Source organism: Bos taurus, chromosome 4 (assembly GCF_002263795.3).
Source record: "Bos taurus isolate L1 Dominette 01449 registration number 42190680 breed Hereford chromosome 4, ARS-UCD2.0, whole genome shotgun sequence".
Classification (NCBI taxonomy): domain Eukaryota; kingdom Metazoa; phylum Chordata; class Mammalia; order Artiodactyla; family Bovidae; genus Bos; species Bos taurus.
Genome location: NC_037331.1, coordinates 78,049,658 through 78,069,824, shown reverse-complemented (window position 1 = coordinate 78,069,824; position 20,167 = coordinate 78,049,658).

The window sequence follows — 20,167 nt, the reverse complement described above, 5'->3', positions numbered from 1 at the left end:
AAAGGAAAGCCAGAGCAGCCAGTTTGGGCCCCAGTGGAAGGACCTTGCCTATGCAGGTCCTCCTCTTTACATGGCAAGTATGGGATGCAGTCCCCTCAATGGGGATAATCAAGCCAGCACTGGGCATGCCAGTGCCTGCTGTCAGCAGGAGTGGATCTGCAAAGCTCAGCTCAGGCCCTGCTGTTGGGGGGAAAGGAGCTGCCAGCACAGGAGAGAAGAGAACACCCCTGATTCCTGCTCATTCATTGCCCAGGCAACCCAGTGTGTATATACCACAGCCCTTCTCAGTGCATCACAATGTTTGTTGTATTTTAAGTAACAGTATAATAAAAACAATATAAATCAATAATAGATACCTGTTACTTTCCTTTAATGGGTTCTATATAATACTCAAGTTTTTAAAATGTTGCCCAATAAGCAATGTCATTTAAAATAGCCTCACCCACTAAGATATTTTAGTTTAGTATTAGCAAATAATTTAAGAGACCTGACCACTATACAACACCAAATAGAACCTTGCATTCTTGGGACTGGGGGTGAGAGTACAGTAGAAGTGAGTTCTGCCTACTTCCTCCTTCAAGGCTGTGCTATTTTCCTTGGAGAGTTCTTCTGGGGCTTTAAGGTTTTCCAAAGATCAAACGAATGCCACTCAAGGACCTTGTCAGATAGGAATTAGTTCACCTCTAACTCCATGTTCAAACATAGCCATCTCACAGTGCAGTCAGTAAAGAACTTTTTTTCCTTGTCACAAGAATTGCCATCAGCTTAACTAAAGACTAGACTTCTGTATATCATCTGCTGCATACACCTTGCACCAAACAAGGGTAATGAAATCAATGAATCTGGCAGTCTCTGAATTAAGGATTTTCTTTAAAAATTGATTACTCATCAAAAGTGCTATCTCTTTACCTGACAAATGAAAATCCTAAAGGGTAATTTTATCACTTTGGTTTTCCCACTAGGTACGTTAAAAGACCATTTCAATTTCTACTAGGTAGTATACTTTTAAAGTCAAGATGACCAATTGCTAGACCAATTAGTAAAAACTGTTGACTCTTGACTTCCAGGAATTAGTACAACTACTGCATTTCCTGAAGGAATAGTTACTGTATCGTCTCCATTGGGGGCATATTTCTGGTTGTTTGTTCATTATTTTGATATTGCCACATCAATGAAAATCTTGTGCAATTAGCCAGAGTTCATCTGAAGTCTGTATACCTTTCTCAGGAAGCTTTATTGAAAGCTACACTTTATGATTCCTTTGCATTTTATAAGCATGAACTTTTTGATGAAGGATTTCCTTCCACCATCCTTTTGTCTGGTTAGTGTGTTTTAGAATGACATGTGACTGAGTGATTGAAAGTCACTCAGTCATGCCCAACTCTTTGTGACCGTGAACTATACAGTCCATGGAATTCTCTAGGCCAGAATACTGAGGTGGGTAGCCTTTCCCTTCTCCAGGGGATCTTCCAATCCAAGGATCAAACCCAGATCTCCCGCACTGCAGGTGGATTCTTTACCAGCTGAGCCACAGGGGAACACCTTGTAGTTCACTCCAGAATACTGGAGTGGGTAGCCTATCCATTCCCCAGCAGATCTTCCAAACCCAGGAATCAAACCATGGTCTCCTGCATTGCAGGCAGATTCTTTACCAACTGAGTTATCAGGGAAGTCCTTAGAATGACATACTACAACTGAAAATGCAACCTAGCTGGCAGATTTTCTCTCGCCTTCTGGCAGAGAAGTCAACCTCAGCTCCTTCATATCCTCTCAACTCTGTGGTTGAGCATTGATCAAGGAAAGAACTCATTTTATTCGTAAAGCCCTTTGGCAGTTTACAAAGCACTTTCCCCTATGATTCAATTTGTTCTTTCCAATAGCCCTGGAAAGAATCTATTGTCATTTCTATTGAAAGGATGTAGTTAATCAAGACTTAGGGAAGTAGAAGCTTACCCTGGTAATAAGTGACAAATGAGGAATCAATGGCTTCCGACTGCCAATCCTGTGCACTTACCTTGTGTCATCTTACCTTGTGATACAACCAAGGCATAAAGTGAAGCACAAGCTTCCTACCAGCTGCTCTCCAGACACACTGGCTCATGCCTTTGATGACTCCCAGTTGGCAGAAGTCTGAAATATGCTTCAGATACACTACCATGCAGTAATGTCATAAACAAGATGATTATTGCTCTACTTAGAAAACATGTTGGAGTGAAAAATAAGGCCATTATTTAAACATACCCTGAAGGTTTATAGTGTTTGAAAAATCTATTTTAAAAAATCATTTATTTTTTTTTCATTACTAATTTATTCCAGTACTATTCAAGTCCTCCCTGAAGGATTTCTGGTGGAGAAGAAGATTGATTTACAAAGCCCCAATAAATCACATGCAAATTCATATTAAATATCATCAATACAGTTTCTGATATACGGCAGTTTTGTAGCCCTTGGGCCATAACTACCCTCTACCAGTAGGCGGAAGATGAAAGGAAGCAAAATGAATGTCCTTAAAACCCAGCGGCTCACAGCAGGGTTTGAAGTAGGATGAGGCGAGTGATGCACTGGCCTTGGGCTCAAAGTTTAAGGGAAGCTAAAAGACTCAATAATGAAGAAAAATAATACTTTAATGCAATCTTGTGAAAAATCAAATGAATGCAAAACATCTGTGATGAATAAATATTAAAACTTTAAATAAATCCAGAATCAGCATTTCTGGTTTTCCCTTTGGCTGCAGGCTTCATTACTGCTTGACACTTGGTGAGTCAACTTACGTTACTAACCCCATCTTCATTTACAATTTTGACATTTCATTCATGATGGATTTTTTTGGTACACATTTTTGAGTTTTCAAAAATAATGTTTTAAGGACTTCCCTGGTACTTCAGTGGTTAAGACTCTGCACTTTCAATCCAGGGGGGCATGGGTTTGATCCCTGGTTGGGGAACTAAGACTCTACATGCCATGGGGTGCAGCCAAAAAAATATATAATATTGCATTGAAATTTTATTTATAATTTTTCACCCAAGGCAGATGCTTACTTACCTTCCTCTGATCCTGCCTTTCTATATTTAAACACTTTCTCTCCCTGGATACCAACATCAGTAGTAACTTTGGGCTGTGCAGGTCATCATGAGCATGGGGATGTTACCACCTCCCCCAGCACTTTCAGCACCCCTCTTTTCACCGGACCCCTCATTACAATCGAATCTATGTTCTGTTAGATACACAAAGTTGAGGAAAGCAAACAATCAGCACGCACATAACAAATACCCAGCCACAGATTCCCCGTGAACCACAGACAGCTTAACACAAACCTGAAGTTTCTCCTTGCTCAGCATGTATTTCTAAGACTTCATGGATGAAAATGCAAACACAGTATAGACTAAGCACCTTAACTTACCTGCAGCTCTGCATACGCAACAAAAAGGCCTTAAAAAAAAATCAGCTGAAGTTCTACCTTTTAGAGTCTCTCAGGAATACCCAACACAAACAGTGTCTCACAAAGCAAACATCTCACAGGAGAATCTCACCGGGACCTGTGATGAGCATGGCGGAGCTGTCAAGCTCGGGCCACACAGACTAACTATTATTTTGTTTTGTTTGCCTGTTTTCCTTTGTTTCTGCATTTTCTCACTTCTCTGATTAAGTTTGCTCTTTAAAATGTGGGGAAGGTCGAGGAGACTAAAGCTTTTCCACAAACAAGAACCAGGTGAGGGGTACAGAGGGTGTCTGTCCCTGGGAAGACTCCGTGGGGTCCCGCTCGGTTTCAAAGATGAACGGTAGACCAGACAAGAAGAGGGGTCTTACCACACCTGATTGCTGGACCTGAGTGACTGCAGAACACTCACTTGTCTGGATCCAGGTGGATGGGATCTTGAGGGACTTGCTTCTTGCACTCTCCAGCCTTTTCAGACAACACTCTTTCCCACTGTTATGATCACGGGATAGCAATGGGTATGGGAGGATGAGGTAGCATTTTGATGTGCTGAAGAAGGGATTGCAAGAACACAAGACACTAGGAGGCCAAGAAGTCATGGCCCTGTCAGCTGAGACCCTGCGGCTCAGACCAGCTGCAAGGGGACTGTGCTGGAGACTTGCACCATTGGGCTGGGCAGGCTTGGGGTCAGTTAGTCTCCAGTGACTGCCAATAAAAAGGAGACCAAGACACCAGGCTATGGTTTTTCCAGTGGTCAGGTATGGATGTGAGAGTTGAACTATAAACAAAGCTAAGCATCAAAGAAATGATGCTTTTGAACCGTGGTATTGGAGAAGACTCTTGAGAGTCCCTTGGACTGCAAGGAGATCCAACCAGTCCATCCTGAAGGAGATCGGTCCTAGGTGTTGGAAGGACCAACATCCAGGAAGGGACTGGAAGAACTGATGCTGAGGCTGAGACTGCAATACTTTGGCCACCTGAGGCGAAGAGCTGACTCATTTGAAAAGACCCCGAAGCTGGGAAAGATTGAGGGCTGGAGGAGAAGGGGATGGCAGAGAATGAGATGGTTGAATGGCATCACTGACTCTATGGACATGAGTTTGGGTGAACTCCGGGAGTTGGTGATGGACAGGGAGGCCTGGCATGCTTCGATTCATGGGGTCACAAAGAGTCGGACACGAGTGAGCGCCTGAACTGAACTGAACTGAAGACACCAGGAAACATGACAGTCTGGATAGGGAGACTCGGGGTCAGCTTGTGCAGCTGCTTCATTTCTTTCCCACAGCAACTTGTAAGGCGGGAATTGTTATCCCTAAATTACAGAGAAAAAAGCAAATTCAGGAGGTTTATCAGTTTGTCAAAAGGCATGCACTGATTAAAGAGGTAGAGGTGAGACCCAAATATAGTCTGTTTGATCTCAAAGATCATGGTCTTTTTACCATATGACAAAGCCTTCGAAACTTCTACCTCAAACACTTTCTTAAAATACAAACAGATTCTTAAAGCAATGAAGCCATTTGAAAACAGAATTACTGTCAGCAAAGAACAACAACAAAAAATTAAGTTCCAAACTAGCAAAAGATCAGTAAGACTCAATGACCTCAAATTAGACTGATACCATGAAGTAAAAGATACATGAGGTTTAACAATGCTTTGAATTCACACTGACCTTGTTTTCAACAATGGAAAGACACCAACTTTGATATCAATTCAAAAATACTAATTCAAGATGCTTAGAGGAAGTAAAAATACTATTAGGACATCCTTGAAAGCTTTCCTCTACAGTCTATATTTTACACACAATTTTGCTATAAAAGATTTTAAAGCTTTGCTCTTTTATTTTTTGCAAATACATTTCATTGCCATTAGGCACCAAATATATAAACCAGAAACTGGTTTAGGTTTTAGACTGAAAAATCAGATATTTTAGGGATTTATAGTGAAGTTTCCAAAATCTAATTCTGTATAACAGAATTAACATTTTATGATTCGGGCATAAATGAGATTCCATTTTTTTTTTTCAACTATCGGTCAGGAAGACAAATTAAAATGGGTAATGTTATAATAAAGACATGAACAGAGCCTGTGGCAGCCATGAGAATGCCTCTCACAACCTCTAAGTACCAGAAGTACAGTTGACCAAGAGTCCAGCTGCTTGCTTGGCAATTCATTGCCCTGTTTAAGTCACAGCCATGCTTCTTCCCATGGGACGTTTTCAGGAAGCAAATGAGCACAGCAGGGATATGAAAGTAAGCCCAATTGGGGGAGAAATGGGAATCCCCACCCCCACCCATAGTCTTGCTTCCTTATGCTGGTTGCACCGGAGTCTGGACCGAGTCCCATTCAGTCTTCCTTCCCTCTCTCCTCTTTGACAGCCTTGCAATGTAGTCTGATAACTCTCCCAGCTTTTCCAGTCCCCTCTCCATTTTCTGTCTATTTTATCACAAGATGAAATCTTCACAAGTTTAATCCTGTCTTGGTGTCTACATCTCAAAGGACTTGGACAAACAGCATAAATGTGAGGGGAAACTAAGATAACTTTTTTTTTTTTTTCCGCATTGATATCTAAGGTTTTAGAACTCAATATAGTTCCTCCTGCATCGTAGGTACTCCACCAAATTTGTCAAAAGTACAAATGAATGAATATTGAAATAAAAATCATATGAAATATATGGCTTCTAATTGCTACTGATCCTTATGGAGGTCTAACAGTGTTTTATTCATAGGGAATAGTAAAGGTATCTAATGAAATCTTTGTTTTAAAAAATGTTTCTTGTACCAGCTGGAAATCAAATACATATTAGATATTAGATTAAAAAGTGTTTCAGCTCACTGCTTGAGTATTAATAATGTATCAATCCATGTTACTAAAAAAGAAGGAACAACTACTTCTATTCTCTTACTTTTCCTGGTCACTTGGAGTATTATCATGTCGTATATAGGAGGCTTGGAAATCACTTTCATTTCCCAAAATAGCATGAAAACATCAAATCTATGTTATCACCAACTGAGTGGGTGCCTTGGAAACCAAGCTGGAGACTTTGCTCTCCAGTAATGATCCTTTTATTCTCATTGGCAATTCTAGGATGCTCTCAAATCCAAATGTTATCACAATTTAGCCTAAGCAGAAAATAAAAGTCCCTTGAGTGCTTATCTTACGGTTTTTAATAAAGTGCTTTCTCACTTTCATAGAATCTAGACAAAGTTAATTAGCTTGGATAGGAGAAGTCTTTCTCTGTCCTCTTTCCCCTCCAAGCACTAATTACTATTAATGAGTAAAGGATAAAATTACTAAGTACTCAGTATAATTGTGCTAGTGGATCATTTCCATGGGATGATTCTGAAATCCAGATAAATAGTAAATGTGGACCATTAATCAGAAGAAGGTTGAGAGTCCTTGGTATCAATTTCACCAAAAAGCCAAAGAGGGCCCTCCCCACCTTGAGGGATGGATTTAAGAAGATTAGTGTCTAGGAGTTGATTGATTTACTAACACTAAAGTTCCCCTTTTCCTTTCCTTCTTACTGCTTGCTTTGATTTTTTTTTTTTTTTCCCATTTGGCAGGGAGAAGTGGTGGGATTTGATATTCTGCCATGCAGATTGTTTTAACTCTTTCAGACACAAAGCTTTCAGGCTTTTATCCCAATACTTCAGGAGGCCAGGAAGACAAAAGACAGCACTACATTTTTTTGGTTCTTCAAAGGAGGATATCAAAGAATGTGATCAGATGGAAAACTGCTTTGGAAATTTTGTTGTCACATTAAAATTTTTAAAATATGGGGCCTAAGTTCTTTGGGCTGCTTCTGTGGTCATCTTCTGCCAAGGTCTCAAGCTGATTTAAGAAGTTTTCAGCATATTAATTCAGCTTGCCCTGCCTTGAGACAAAGGAACCCACAGTCTCTAGGGAATTACACCACCCAGTTGTAAACCTCGACTTGCTACTTCTGGTATCTCAGGCACTGAACTATGACCCAGAGAAGTTTCATAAGGGTTAAACATTATTACTCTCTGGCCAAATATTTAAATAAGGCATTTTGTAGAAGTGCAAAGTCTGAAAAATGAGAAATGCTGTAAGAAAACAAAGAGATAGGTCTCTTCTAAAGAGAAATCTATCATGTTAGAATTAAAGCAATAACAATTTGTAGTGAAATGTATACATACTCATAAAAGCTATAATTGTATTTAGTAAGAAGCTTTATAAAGAGAGGGAAGCTCTTGTATGGTTATACACCCTTAGAGGGCTTGTGTCTCTTTTTTGGTCAAAAAGATAAATAGAAAGATTATATGGTTCACTTACAGAGGAAAAAGATTTTCAATTATTCTTACAATCAATTAAGAATATGGCCAGAACTCATTCAAATGGTGATGTAACAGCAGGACTTCATGGGGTCTTCCTGGGACAGGTCTTCCCCCATAGCCTCTGCTTTAGCTCCTCTCTGAAGTACCTTGGTGGAGGTAATGAAGATAATGGTGACCTCCCTCAAAAAATCCCATGAGGTACTGCCACACTCAGCGCTCCCAACCCTGCAGCAGGCCACCGCCGACCCACGCCTCTACCGGAGACTCCTGGACACCCACAGGCAAATCCGGGGCAGTCTCCTGTGGGGTCACTGCTCCTTTCTCCTGGGTCCTGGTGCACACAAGGTTCTGTTGTGCCCCCCAAGAGTCTATTTCTCAGTCCTGTGTAAGTTCTGGCAGCCCTATGGTCAGGTTAATGGCAACCTCCTCCAAAAGGGCTTATGCCAAACTCAAGTCTGCTGCACTCAGAGCCTTTGTCCCTGCATCAGACCACCACTGACCAGTACCTCCCCAGGAGACACTCAAACACAGTTTTGCCTCGGTCTCTGTGGGGTCCCTGGGTCCAGGTGCACAGAAGGTGTTTTTGAGCTCTCTGAATGTCTCTGGCGGGAATGGGGTTTGATTCTAAACATGATTTCGCCCCTCCTGCCATCTTTCTGGGGCTTCTCCTTTGCCCTTGGACATGGGGTATTTCCTCACAGCCATCCCAGCGCCTACAATCTTACTGGGGTTTCTCCAATCTTGGACACGGGGTATCTCCACACTGCTGGTCCAGTGAAGCCCAGCCACTGCTCCTGACCTTGGACATGGGGTATCTCCCCTTCCCGCACTTGCTAATCCAGTGCCCTGCAGCCACTGCTCACCACTCCAGCAATGCTTACTCCTTGGGAGAAAAGTTATGACCAACCTAGACAGCATATCAAAAAGCAGAGACATTACTTTGCCAACAAAGGTCCATCTGGTCAAGACTATGGTTTTCCCAGTAGTCATGTATGGATGTGAGAGTTGGACTGTGAAGAAAGCTGAGCACCGAAGAATTGATGCTTTTGAACTGTGGTGTTGGAGAAGACTCTTGAGAGTCCCTTGGACTGCAAGGAGATCCAACCAGCCTATCCTAAAGGAAATCAGTCCTGAATGTTCATTGGAAGGACTGATGTTGAAGTTGAAACTCCAGTACTTTGGCCGCCTGATGCGAAGAGCTGACTCATTTGAAAAGACCCTGATGTTGGGAAAGATTGAAGGCAGGAGAAGAAGGGGACGACAGAGGATGAGATGGTTGGATGGCATCACCTCCTTGATGGACATGAGTTTGAGCAAGCTCAGGGAGTTGGTGATGGACAGGGAAGCCTGTTGTGCTGCAGTCCATGGGGTCGCAAAGAGTCGGACACAACTGAGCAACTGAACTGAACTGAAATACCTTGGTAATAGTATTTGATGCACATTTGCTGAGTTGTTTTGCAGATATAAAAAACCTCCCCCTCTCCAACAAATGGAAGCTGTTAACTATTAACACTTGATGACCATGAGCACATAGCCCCAGGCCTCCTGGAGCCTAGGGACAGATGTGACATCACCCGGATATATCACCACCAACCAATTAGAGAATTGTACACAAGTTGATCACAGACCCTGCAACCCCCTTCCCTCACTTGGCTTTTATTTTATTTTTTAAAATTAATTAATTATTTTTGGCTGTGTCTGGTCTCAGCTGCAGCATGAGGGATCTTTCATTGTGGCATGCTGGTTTCTCTTTAGTTGTGGCTCCAGGTTGCATGGGCTCAGTAGTTGCAGCTCCTGGGGTCTCTAGTCGTGGTGCACAGTTTCCAGAGTGAGTGGTCTCTGAAGTTGCAGCGCTGAGGCTTTGTTGCCCCAAGGCATGTGAGATCTTAGTTCTCTGACCAGGGATTGAACCGGCAACTTTGGAAAGTGACTCTTAACCACTGAACCACCAGGGAAGTCCCTGTGAACCGTCTTTGCTAGCAATTTAGGATGTTTGCTGCTTTGACAGTTTGTCTTGTCCTGTATTTTTTACAAAAGGATTTATTTAGAACAAGTGGGTCAGGGAGTTAATACTTTGAATTTCTAATAATTCCCCTGGGGTCAAGATTAACAGAATAAATAACCAGCAAAAGAGAATAATTTCAGGAGCTCTAGAATTTTTTTGTGTCCTATTACCCTTTAGTCCACAGTTACAAACAAGATTTAAAAAGTGATTATTTCTGAGAGAGAATATTAAATTCATTAAAAAAGTGAAAGTGAAGTGAAAGTCACTCAGTCATGTCTGACTCTTTGCAACCCTATGAACTGTAGCCCACCAAGCTCCTCTGTCCATGGGAATTCTCCAGGAAAGGATACTGGAGCAGGTTGTCATGCCTTCCTCCAGGGGATCTTCCCAAACCAGGATCGAGCCTGAGTCTCCTGAATTATAGGCAAATTCTTTACCTTCTGAGTCACCAGAGAAGCCCCCAAATCCATATAAGTCAATGATGAAAAGTATCCACTTTAAAAAATAAGAATATGGCAGTCCAGTGGGCAATACTCCATGCTCCCAGTGCAGAGGGCACAGGTTCAATCCCTGGTCAGGGAACTGAGACCCCATATGCCACATGGTGCAGCCAGAAATGAAAACAAACAAAAATAATATGAAAAGCCCTACATCTGCCTCCATTTTTTGGTTTGTGTTGAAATTCCCTTCCTTCTTATTGTTTCCCTATTGAAGCCGTACACTCATTGAGGGAACTAAATGAAACCTAACTCAGTAGACCATGTGTTTCACTCTCCTAACCATTGCTATCTGACTTGGCCCTTGGTCCTCCAGTAAAACGACTGTGCCAGAAGTTATCATGCTCTCACTGCCACGTCCAGGGCTTTCCATTCTGGATGTGTCCATCTGAAACTTGGCTATAGTGGACTCTTGGATGGCCTCTTAAAAATGATAAAAGTCTATCTTTTCTTGGTTTTAGCAATACTACTTTCCCTGGCTTCCCAACCTACCTTTGTGACAAATACTTTTATATAAGAATTTCAACTCCAAGACTCAAATTTTTAATGAAAGGAAGTCCTTGTCTGAAAGTAAGGAAAGGTGTGTGTGTGTGTGTGTGTGTGTGTGTGTAGGTAGGCACTTGTCAATGTCAGACCAGCTATCTCAACTATTCCTCTCCCTTTCCAAAGTAAGGGAACCTAAGAGACAGGAAAAGGTCTGTTGTTTCTCAAGAAGGTCTAGAAACTAATGGGCCTGTAATTCCTAAAAGACAAGAACTTTAATGGTTGGTGTTATAGTTCAGTTCAGTCTCTCAGTCATGTCTGACTCTTTGAGACTCCATGGACTGCAGCACGCCACGCTTCCCTGTCTGTCACCAACTCTTGGAGCTTGCTCAAACTTATGTCCATCGAGTTGGTGATGCCATCCAGCCATCTCATCCTCTGTCACCCTCTTCTCCTCCTGCCTTCAATATTTCCCAGCATCTACATATGTAGTTATTCATCCCCAATAATCCTCATCCTTCTTCTCCATATTCTGTCCCTCCCTAAACAGTCTGCATAAGAATCTGAGGGCATCAGAGAAGCATAAATAAACAAAATTAGGAATGAAAGATGGAAGAGGGGAATAATTCCACAAAGAAATTAATGCCAGCACACCTTAAAATGTTCAGTTCAGTTCAGTCTCTCAGTTGTGTCAGACTCTTTGTGACTGCAGGGATTGCAGCACGCCAGGCTTCCCTGTCCATCACCAACTCCTGGTGCTTACTCAAACTCATGTCCATCGAGTCAGTGATGACATCCAATCATCTTATCCTCTGTCGTCTGCTTCTCCTCCTGCTTTCAATCTTTCCCAGCATCAGGGTCTTTTCCAATGAGTCAGTTCTTCACATCAGGTGGCCAAGGTATCGGAGTTTCAGCTTCAGCATCATTCCTTCCAAAGAAATCCCAGGGCTGATCTCCTTCAGAATGGACTGGTTGGATCTCCTTGCAGTCCAAGGGACTCTCAAGAGTCTTCTCCAACACCACAGTTCAAAAGCATCAATTCTTCAGTGCTCAGCTTTCTCTATAGTCCAACTCTGATACCCATTCATGACTACTGGAAAAACCCTAGCTTTGACTATACAGACCTTTGCTGGCAAAGTAATGTCTCTGCTTTTTAATATGCTATCTAGGCTGGTCATAACTTTTCTTCCAAGGAGTAAGCGTCTTTTAATTTCATGGCTGCAGTCACCATCTGCAGTGATTTTTGAGCCCCAAAATATAAAGTCTGACACTGTTTCCACTGTTTCCCCATCTATTTCCCATGAAGTGCTGGGACCGGATGCCATGATCTTCGTTTTGTGAATGTTGAACTTTAAGCCAACTTTTTCACTCTCCTCTTTCACTTTCATCAAGAGGCTCTTTAGTTCTTCTTCACTTTCTGCCATAAGGGTGGTGTCATCTGCATATCTGAGGTTATTGATATTTCTCATGGCAATCTTGATTCCAGCTTGTGCTTCATCCAGGCTGGCATTTCGCATGATGTACTCTGCATAGAAGTTAAATAAACAGGGTGACAATATACAACCTTGATGTATCCTTTTCTGATTTTGAAAATGCAGACAAAATAAACAAATTCCTTGAGTAATATAGCTTAACCAAACAAACTCAAGGTGAAATAGAAAGCCTGAATATTTCTACAACCACTAAAAGTAATGTCTTTCTATACATACTTCAAACTCAGATGGTCTTACGGACAAGTTCTACAAAATCTTCAAGAAACAGATCTCTTCAATCTCATACAACTTTGTAGTGAATCAAAAGAGGGAATATTTATTTACCAACAATTTTGATACCAAGTCCAGAAAATAGCACAATGAGAAAGAAAAATTTATGATCTAATATCATTTATAAATGCAAAAATTATTATAGATGCAAAAATCCTAAGTGACTAGTAGTAAATAGAATCTGCTGTGTCGCTTCAGTCGTGTCTGACTCTGTGGGACCCCATAGACCGCAGCCCCCGAGGCTCCTCAGTCCCTGGGATTCTCCAGGCAAGGACACTGGAGTGGGTTGCCATTTCCTTCTCCAATTCATGAAAGTGAAAAGTGAAAGTGAAGTTGCTCAGTCGTGCCCGACTCCTAGCGACCCCATGGACTGCAGCCTACCAGGCTCCTCTGTCCATGGAATTTTCCAGGCAAGAGTACTGGAGTGGGTTGCCATTGTCTTCTCTGAATAGAATCTAGTGGTGTACAAAAATAATACAACATAATCAAGTGAGGTAAGTGACTCTAAGAAATGCAAGGATGCCATTAAGAAGTGATTTCATGGACTATTACTCAGCCATAAAAATGAAAGATATAATGCCATTTACAGCAACATGGATAGACCTAGAGATCATCATATTAAGTCAGAGAAAAACATATCATATGAAAGATTCAGGGATTAGTGCTACATACTACTGTATATAAAACAGATAAACAAGCACCTACTGTATAGCATGGGAAACTATATTCAATATCTTGTAATAATCTATAATAGAAAGCTACCTAAAAAAGAATACACATGTATATATAAAACTGTACATCTGAAACATAAATCAATTCTACTTCAATTTAAACAAAAAAAGACCCCAGGGTCTGATATTTCAAAACATTGGAAATAATCCAGATATCCACCACCAAGGGTATGAAAAAAATTGTTATAGAATAGTCACATAAAATAGTGAAAATGAACATTTTGCAGCTAAATGAGATAAAGTGAGTGAATCAGCAATAAGTATTCAACTTAAACTGATGAGCAATGTAAATCAAATTACAGAGTACTATATTAAGTATTTGGAGAAGGAAATGGCAACCCACTCCAGTATTCTCGCCTGGAAAATCCCATGGATGGAGGAGCCTGGTAGGCTACAGTCCACAGGGTCGCAAAGAGCCGGACACAACTGAGCGACTTCACTTTCACTTTATATTAAGTATTATAACATGTTTTAAGGCTCAAAAACAAGTAAAGGTGAACAGCATCATGCTTAAAGATCTATGCATACATGAAGAAACTGTAAAGATTTCAGGATACTGGTTACAGTATCTTGATACAGGATACAGTAACTTTTCAGGATACTGGTGAGGGAGGCAAGAAGTGGGAGAGTGAAAAATCACATAGGTAACTTCAACGGTACCTGGGAAGGTCTTAGTTCATAACATGAATACTGGACCCACAGGTATTTATTTTATTATTAATATTATGCTTGTATAGCTTAAGTCGGAGAAGGCAATGGCACCCCACTCCAGTACTCTTGCCTGGAAAATCCCATGGACGGAGGAGCCTGGTAGGCTGCAGTCCATGGGGTTGCTAAGAGTCGGACACGACTGAGCAACTTTACTTTCACTTTTCACTTTGATGCATTGGAGAAGGAAATGGCAACCCACTCCACTGTTCTTGCCTTGAGAATCCCAGGGACAGGGGAGCCTGGTGGGCTGCTGTCTATGGGGTCACACAGAGTCGGACACGACTGAAGCGACTTAGCAGCAGCAGCAGCACAGCTTAAGTAAATGTTATCAAATTCAACTATTATATGATAAGAGTAAGTCAGTGAGAGAAAACTTTTTTTTTTTAAAGAAAGGTGCCTGACTTGGAAAAGAATTGACTAATTTTTAGTTCTAAAGTATTTTGAAAAAATATTAAACACTTGAAAATTAAATTTAAATTTGCATTGTGTAAAGACAGATTTCTCGCTTTACTTAATGATTTTGCCTCTGAAGCTCTCAGTGTATATCAAGGTGAGTGAGAATTCGCAGGAGTGGATTCTTTCTGAGGCAGTATTATAGCTCTCTGAGCACTTTCACAGGGTTAGAAGGAGACGATGACTTCTTTTTGAGAGTATTAAATTGGCTGTGCTAAAACCATGGAAAACAATCTTCTATGTTCTTTTTTCTGAAGCATTGATGCTTGAGGGACATAATTATCATTCCCCTTGAGCTTCCCACTTCTTAAAATAAAGTTTTCTTTCAATAAAGATTTACCTGTTGGCCCAGATCTGTCAAATCTGGTTTAATATCCTTTTTGAATTTCTGTGAATAATACCAGCATACAAATTCATTTTTTTGCCATGATTATTATATGCACCAATGAGTCTAACAGATTAAGTGTGAAGTTCATATAAACTGTATCATCACTGAGATTTTTTTGAAAGTTATATTTCTGTGTGTTGGGCAGCAAAAGAAAAAAGCTACATGATCTGACACAAAATGTAACAATATAATTTAGATTATTAGCTATATCCTTCATATATTTTGACACATTTTTTTCTAAATATGTTCAGTATTTTTATTTAAACCATCTGGCATCCCAGTTCCCAGCCTTACTCTTCTTTAGCCCCTATTTCCTTACCTATATATTTAAAATACAGTTTTATCTTATTTATTGATATTATATTTGTATCATTGAGCCTCTTTTGAGATTTTAAGAAAGGAAGGAAACCTGAAACTTTACAGAGTCCTCCTCTTAAGTAGCATGGATTAAAACATGCTCTCCATACCACATTAGAGAAATGTAAAGAACACTTGAAAATTGAAGGTAACTGTGCTGTACTGTGGGCTTCCCAGGTGGCACTAGTGGTAAAGAACCAGCCTACCAATGCAGGAGACATAAGAGAGGTGGGTTCAACCCCTGGGTTGGGAAGGTCCCCTAGAGGAGGGCACGGCAACCCACTCCAGTATTCTTGCTTGGAGAATCCCATGAACAGAGAAGCCTGGCAGACTACAGTCCATGGGGTCACAGAGAGACACGACTGAAGCAACTTAGCATACACACATGTGCTGTACTGTGTTAGTCTGAATAAGCAAGAAAGTAGTTGCTGTAGCCAAATCCCTGAAGCTTAGCACAACAGAGGTTTAGGTCTAGATCTGCCCTGGACCCAAAGTCCAGGGCAGATCTTCTGGCTAGATAGCTCTCCTCAGGAATTTGGGCTTTTCCCAAGCATTTTGGAGACCTTCACTTCTAGCCATACAGAGGAGGAAAGAGAGTGAGCATGGGGAAGAGGGTGTTGGCCATTTCATGGCCTGGGCTGACATTCCAATGGGTAGTCACAAGGTTACAACTGATGAGGGGTGGGGAAGGGATGCTTGCCTGAAATGTAGTTAGTTTTGTGTCCAGGAAGGAGAGAAGAACTCGATATTGGTGACCATGTCATGAGGACACACTTAAGCACTTCTGTGGAGGAGTCCCATGATGAGAAAATGAGGCATCCTGCTGGCAACCAGTCCTGACTTGTCACTGAGGCATGAGAGAGAATCATCTTGAAAGCAAATTCTCCAGCCTCAGGCTAGCTTTCAAATTACTGCAGCTCTGGGGGGACAGCTTGACTATAACCTCATGAGACCTTGAGTCCGAACAGCTGCAACTAAGCCACTCCTGAATTATGGACACACTGAAACTGTAACATAATAAATGGTTATTGTTTAAGCCCTTGAAGTTTGGGTTATTTGTTGTGCAACAACAAGTAACAAATACAAAGTTAAAGCAAACAAACCTGAATGAAAGGATACATTAAACCTACTACAATGGCTACTAGCTTATCAGGGAAATGCAAACAAAAATGTGTTGTGGATGGATGTTGTTAATGTCAGTTGATGTAGATTTCAAGCCCAAAACTACAAACACCATTATCCCCTTCATATCTGAATCTGGAAAGGAGATCTAAACACCAGCTAAGTGGGGCTTAGTCCATGGTATATTGCATCATTGTCCAAGATAGGAAAATGTAACTGGAGAGAAAGAGCTGGTATTCAAATTTTCTCAGACCTAGAAGGCTTGCTTCCTGCTGCTGCAGGGTGTTGAGTGAGATATGCTCAAAGAAACTTTGGTAATATATATACTACTTGTGCAGGAGACATAAGAGATACGGGTTCAATCCCCAGGTGGGGAAGATACCCTGGAGGAGGAGATGGAAACCCACTCCAGTATTCTTGCCTGGAGAATCCCATGGACAGAGGAGCCTGGAGGGCCAAAACTAATAGGGACCCAAAGATACTGACACGATTGAAGTGACTTAGCATGCACACACAAGCTACTTGTTACTGGTGGTGTTTGTTTAGTTGCTAAGTCATGTATAACTCTTGTGACCCCATGGACTGTAGCCTGCCAGGCTCCTCTGTCCATAGGATTTCCCAGGCAAGAATACTGGAGTGGGTGGGTTACCATTTCCTTCTCCAGCTACTTGTTATTAGTCAGGATCAAACTGGATGGTTTCTCTTTTATAAAAACTGAAATGTACAAGGAAGCTGTAACTGTGAAGTTTGATGTGCCTAATAATATTTTGAAAAAGTATATAAAGCACAATTAGAAATACAAGGAGAACTGACAAAAAATGCAGTATTAGTGATAAACTTTGCCCAATTCAAAAGGCAGTTGGAACAATCTAAAAATAGTTGGCTTGGAATGACTTACTGTTCCAACAGTTTATTAAAGGAAAGTGGCCAGCAATTGGCCATTGGCCCTCCTGAGCTTGGACCAAGACCTCGTGTTTCAGGGTCCTCTCTTCCCTGGGTGGGTGAGTCTGCTTTGTATAGACAGCTGTCTGGTTCCAAAGCTAGGTGTCTGCAAGCAACTTTAGCAGAAGAGATTTTTGGAGTTCCCCCAGCTAAGCATGAGAGAGTGCCTTCCCTTAACCACTGTTACACAGTATCTTTCCTTGTCTCCCCCTTTGGCAACTGTTTTGGTTCAATCCTTATGTTTGGGTGAACTTGATCACCTTGCTTTAAGCATCTCAGCCATCCTGCTTCTGCACATCAGTGGTATTCTATAAAAATGAGTAATTATACAAAGTAATTTATGTGTGTGTGTGCATCAAGAAATTAGGGGAGGAAAGGATAAAGTTATGTCTAAATATAGAGAACTCCATAAAATATTGTCCAGGCTGAAAGTGAGTAATTTGCTCAGTTGTGTCCGACTGCGAATTTTCTAGGCCAGAATACTGGAGTGGGTAGCCTTTCACTTCTCCAGGGGATCTTCCCAATCCAGGGATTGAACCCGGGTCTCCTGCATTGCAGGTGGATTCTTTACCAGCTGAACCACAAGGGAAGCCCAAGAATACTGGAGTGGGTAGCCTATCCCTTCTTCAGCAGATCTTCCCAACCCAGGAATCAGATCAGGGTCTCCTGCATTGCAGACAGTTTCTTTACCAACTGAGTTACAGGGAAGCCTGTCTAGGATGAAAAACAACTGGGAAATCCAGATGATGAACAGATGGATTGTTCATTATACTAGCCTGCCAACACTTTTTATAGGTTTGAAATTTTTTACATAAAACTGTGGGGGGGGGCGTAATTCTACATATTAAAATAAAAATCATCCAAGATATGGAGGAGTGTGGAGAAGTGAAGGTAGAGTTTAAACCAAGATTGACCTTGAACTGATAATTGTTAAAGCTCTGTGTTGGGGACATGAAAGTGCAAGTGAAAGTTGCTCAGTCGTCTCTGGCTCTTTGTAACCCCATGGTCTATACAGTCCAGAGTTCTCCAGACCAGAATACTAGAGTGGGCAGTCTTTCCCTTCTCCAGGGGATCTTCCCAACCCAGGGACTGAACCCAAGTCTCCTGCATTGCAGGCGGATTCTTTATCAGCTGAGCCACAAAGGAAGCCCAAGAATACTGGAATGGGTAGCCTATCCCTTCTCTGGAGGATCTTCCCAACCCAGGAATTGAACCAGGGTCTCCTCCATTGCAGGCAGATTCTTTACCAACTGAACTATGATAGTATCCTCTCTGTGCCTACATATATTTGAGATTTTCCACAGTAAAACCTTAAAAGAAAAACAATTTGTTGACTGAGTATAGTAGAATTCCACATCAGTAAAAGCAAGCAAAAATACAAAGAAAGCAAATATGTTTGAAAGATTATGTATGAAGAAGGGCTAGCACATACCATGCTGTTAACACTGGTTATCTGAAAGGGATGAGTGAAGTGTCAGGGAGAGGATTAGCTTGTTCATATTTTTGTAGCTATTTTTAAAAATATTTGGTTTTATTTATTTTTTCATTTGGCTGTACCAGGTCTTAGTTGCAGCACCTGGGATCTTTACTTGCATCATGTGGGATCTTTAATTGTGGCATATGGGACCTAGTTCCCTGACCAGGGATGGAACTCGGGCCCCCTACATTGGGAGCTAGGAGTCTTAGCCACTGGATGACCAGGGAAGTCTCAACTTTGTTATACACATTTATTTATGTACATATATATATATATATATAATTATATAATATATATAATAATGTACTGTTTGACATTATACAACATGCATGTACTATTGTTATGATTTTCAAAACTCGAAAAAGAATCAAAACATGGTACCATAAAGGGAAAGTCTATTTCTGAATGCTTGCAGGGTTTTAGATGATGTGAATATATGACAAGGCCTGGGAATTTGGGGAACTGTGGCAAACATGAATGAACTGGCTCAATTAAGAAGAAATCCACTGTGTATATTAAAACAAACATCTCCAGTTTTCAACTCTGGACAGATGGTTTCTTGATATACCCAACACAGGTAACTCAGCAAAGAGTGTGACAGCCTTACCAAGCTGGAAGGGCTTCTCTTACACACCCTCTAAAAAGAATTCATTTGCAATCTCGGTCACTTATATTCACGGACCAGCAATCAGTTCTTGCTGAAAGCTCATAGCTTTTAACATACTAAATTCAACCTTTGGCATTTTCCAGATATACGGCATTGGAGACTTTAATAATAATAATGGCAATATACATATATTATATATATATTTCACATTAGTAGAATAAAGGAGACAATCCATTCAAAAATTTCTATGAATGTGGAGATGTCAACTTTTTGACTGTGTGCAGTGACCACCCAGCATCAGAACCATTTTCACATGTTTGGAGAATCCTGTACCTTGTGAGAGTACTGGTGTGAAGTGAAGGTGAAAGTTGCTCAGTTGTATCCCACTCTTTGTGACCCCATGGACTGCAGCCTCCCAGACACCTCTGTCCATGGGGATTCTCCACTCAAGAATACTGGAGTGGGTTGCCATGCTTTCCTCCAGGGGATCTTTTCAACCCAGGTCTCCCACATTGCAGGTGGATTCTTCACCATCTGAGCCATGAGGGAAACTCAAGAAGACTGGAGTGAGTAGCCTATCCCTTCTCCAGGTGATCTTCCTGGCTCAGGAATTGAACTCTGGTCTCCTGCTTTGCAGGCAGATTCCTTACCAGCTGAGCTACCAGAGAAGCAGCTTCTCTGGCATCCAGGACATGAGTATACATCCTAGGATTAACCAACCACACTGACACCAGGTTTAAATCCAAATTAAGTAGGCAAAGCTAGGAAGTAGGGGCAGTGATGGTACCACGCCCCGGCTCTGGGGCTCCAGGGTAGCTGTGCTGGGGAAATCAGCTGGGTCACCTAGCATTCAACAGTGATCTCATTGCACTGAGTCATAGAATGATTTGGTTGGT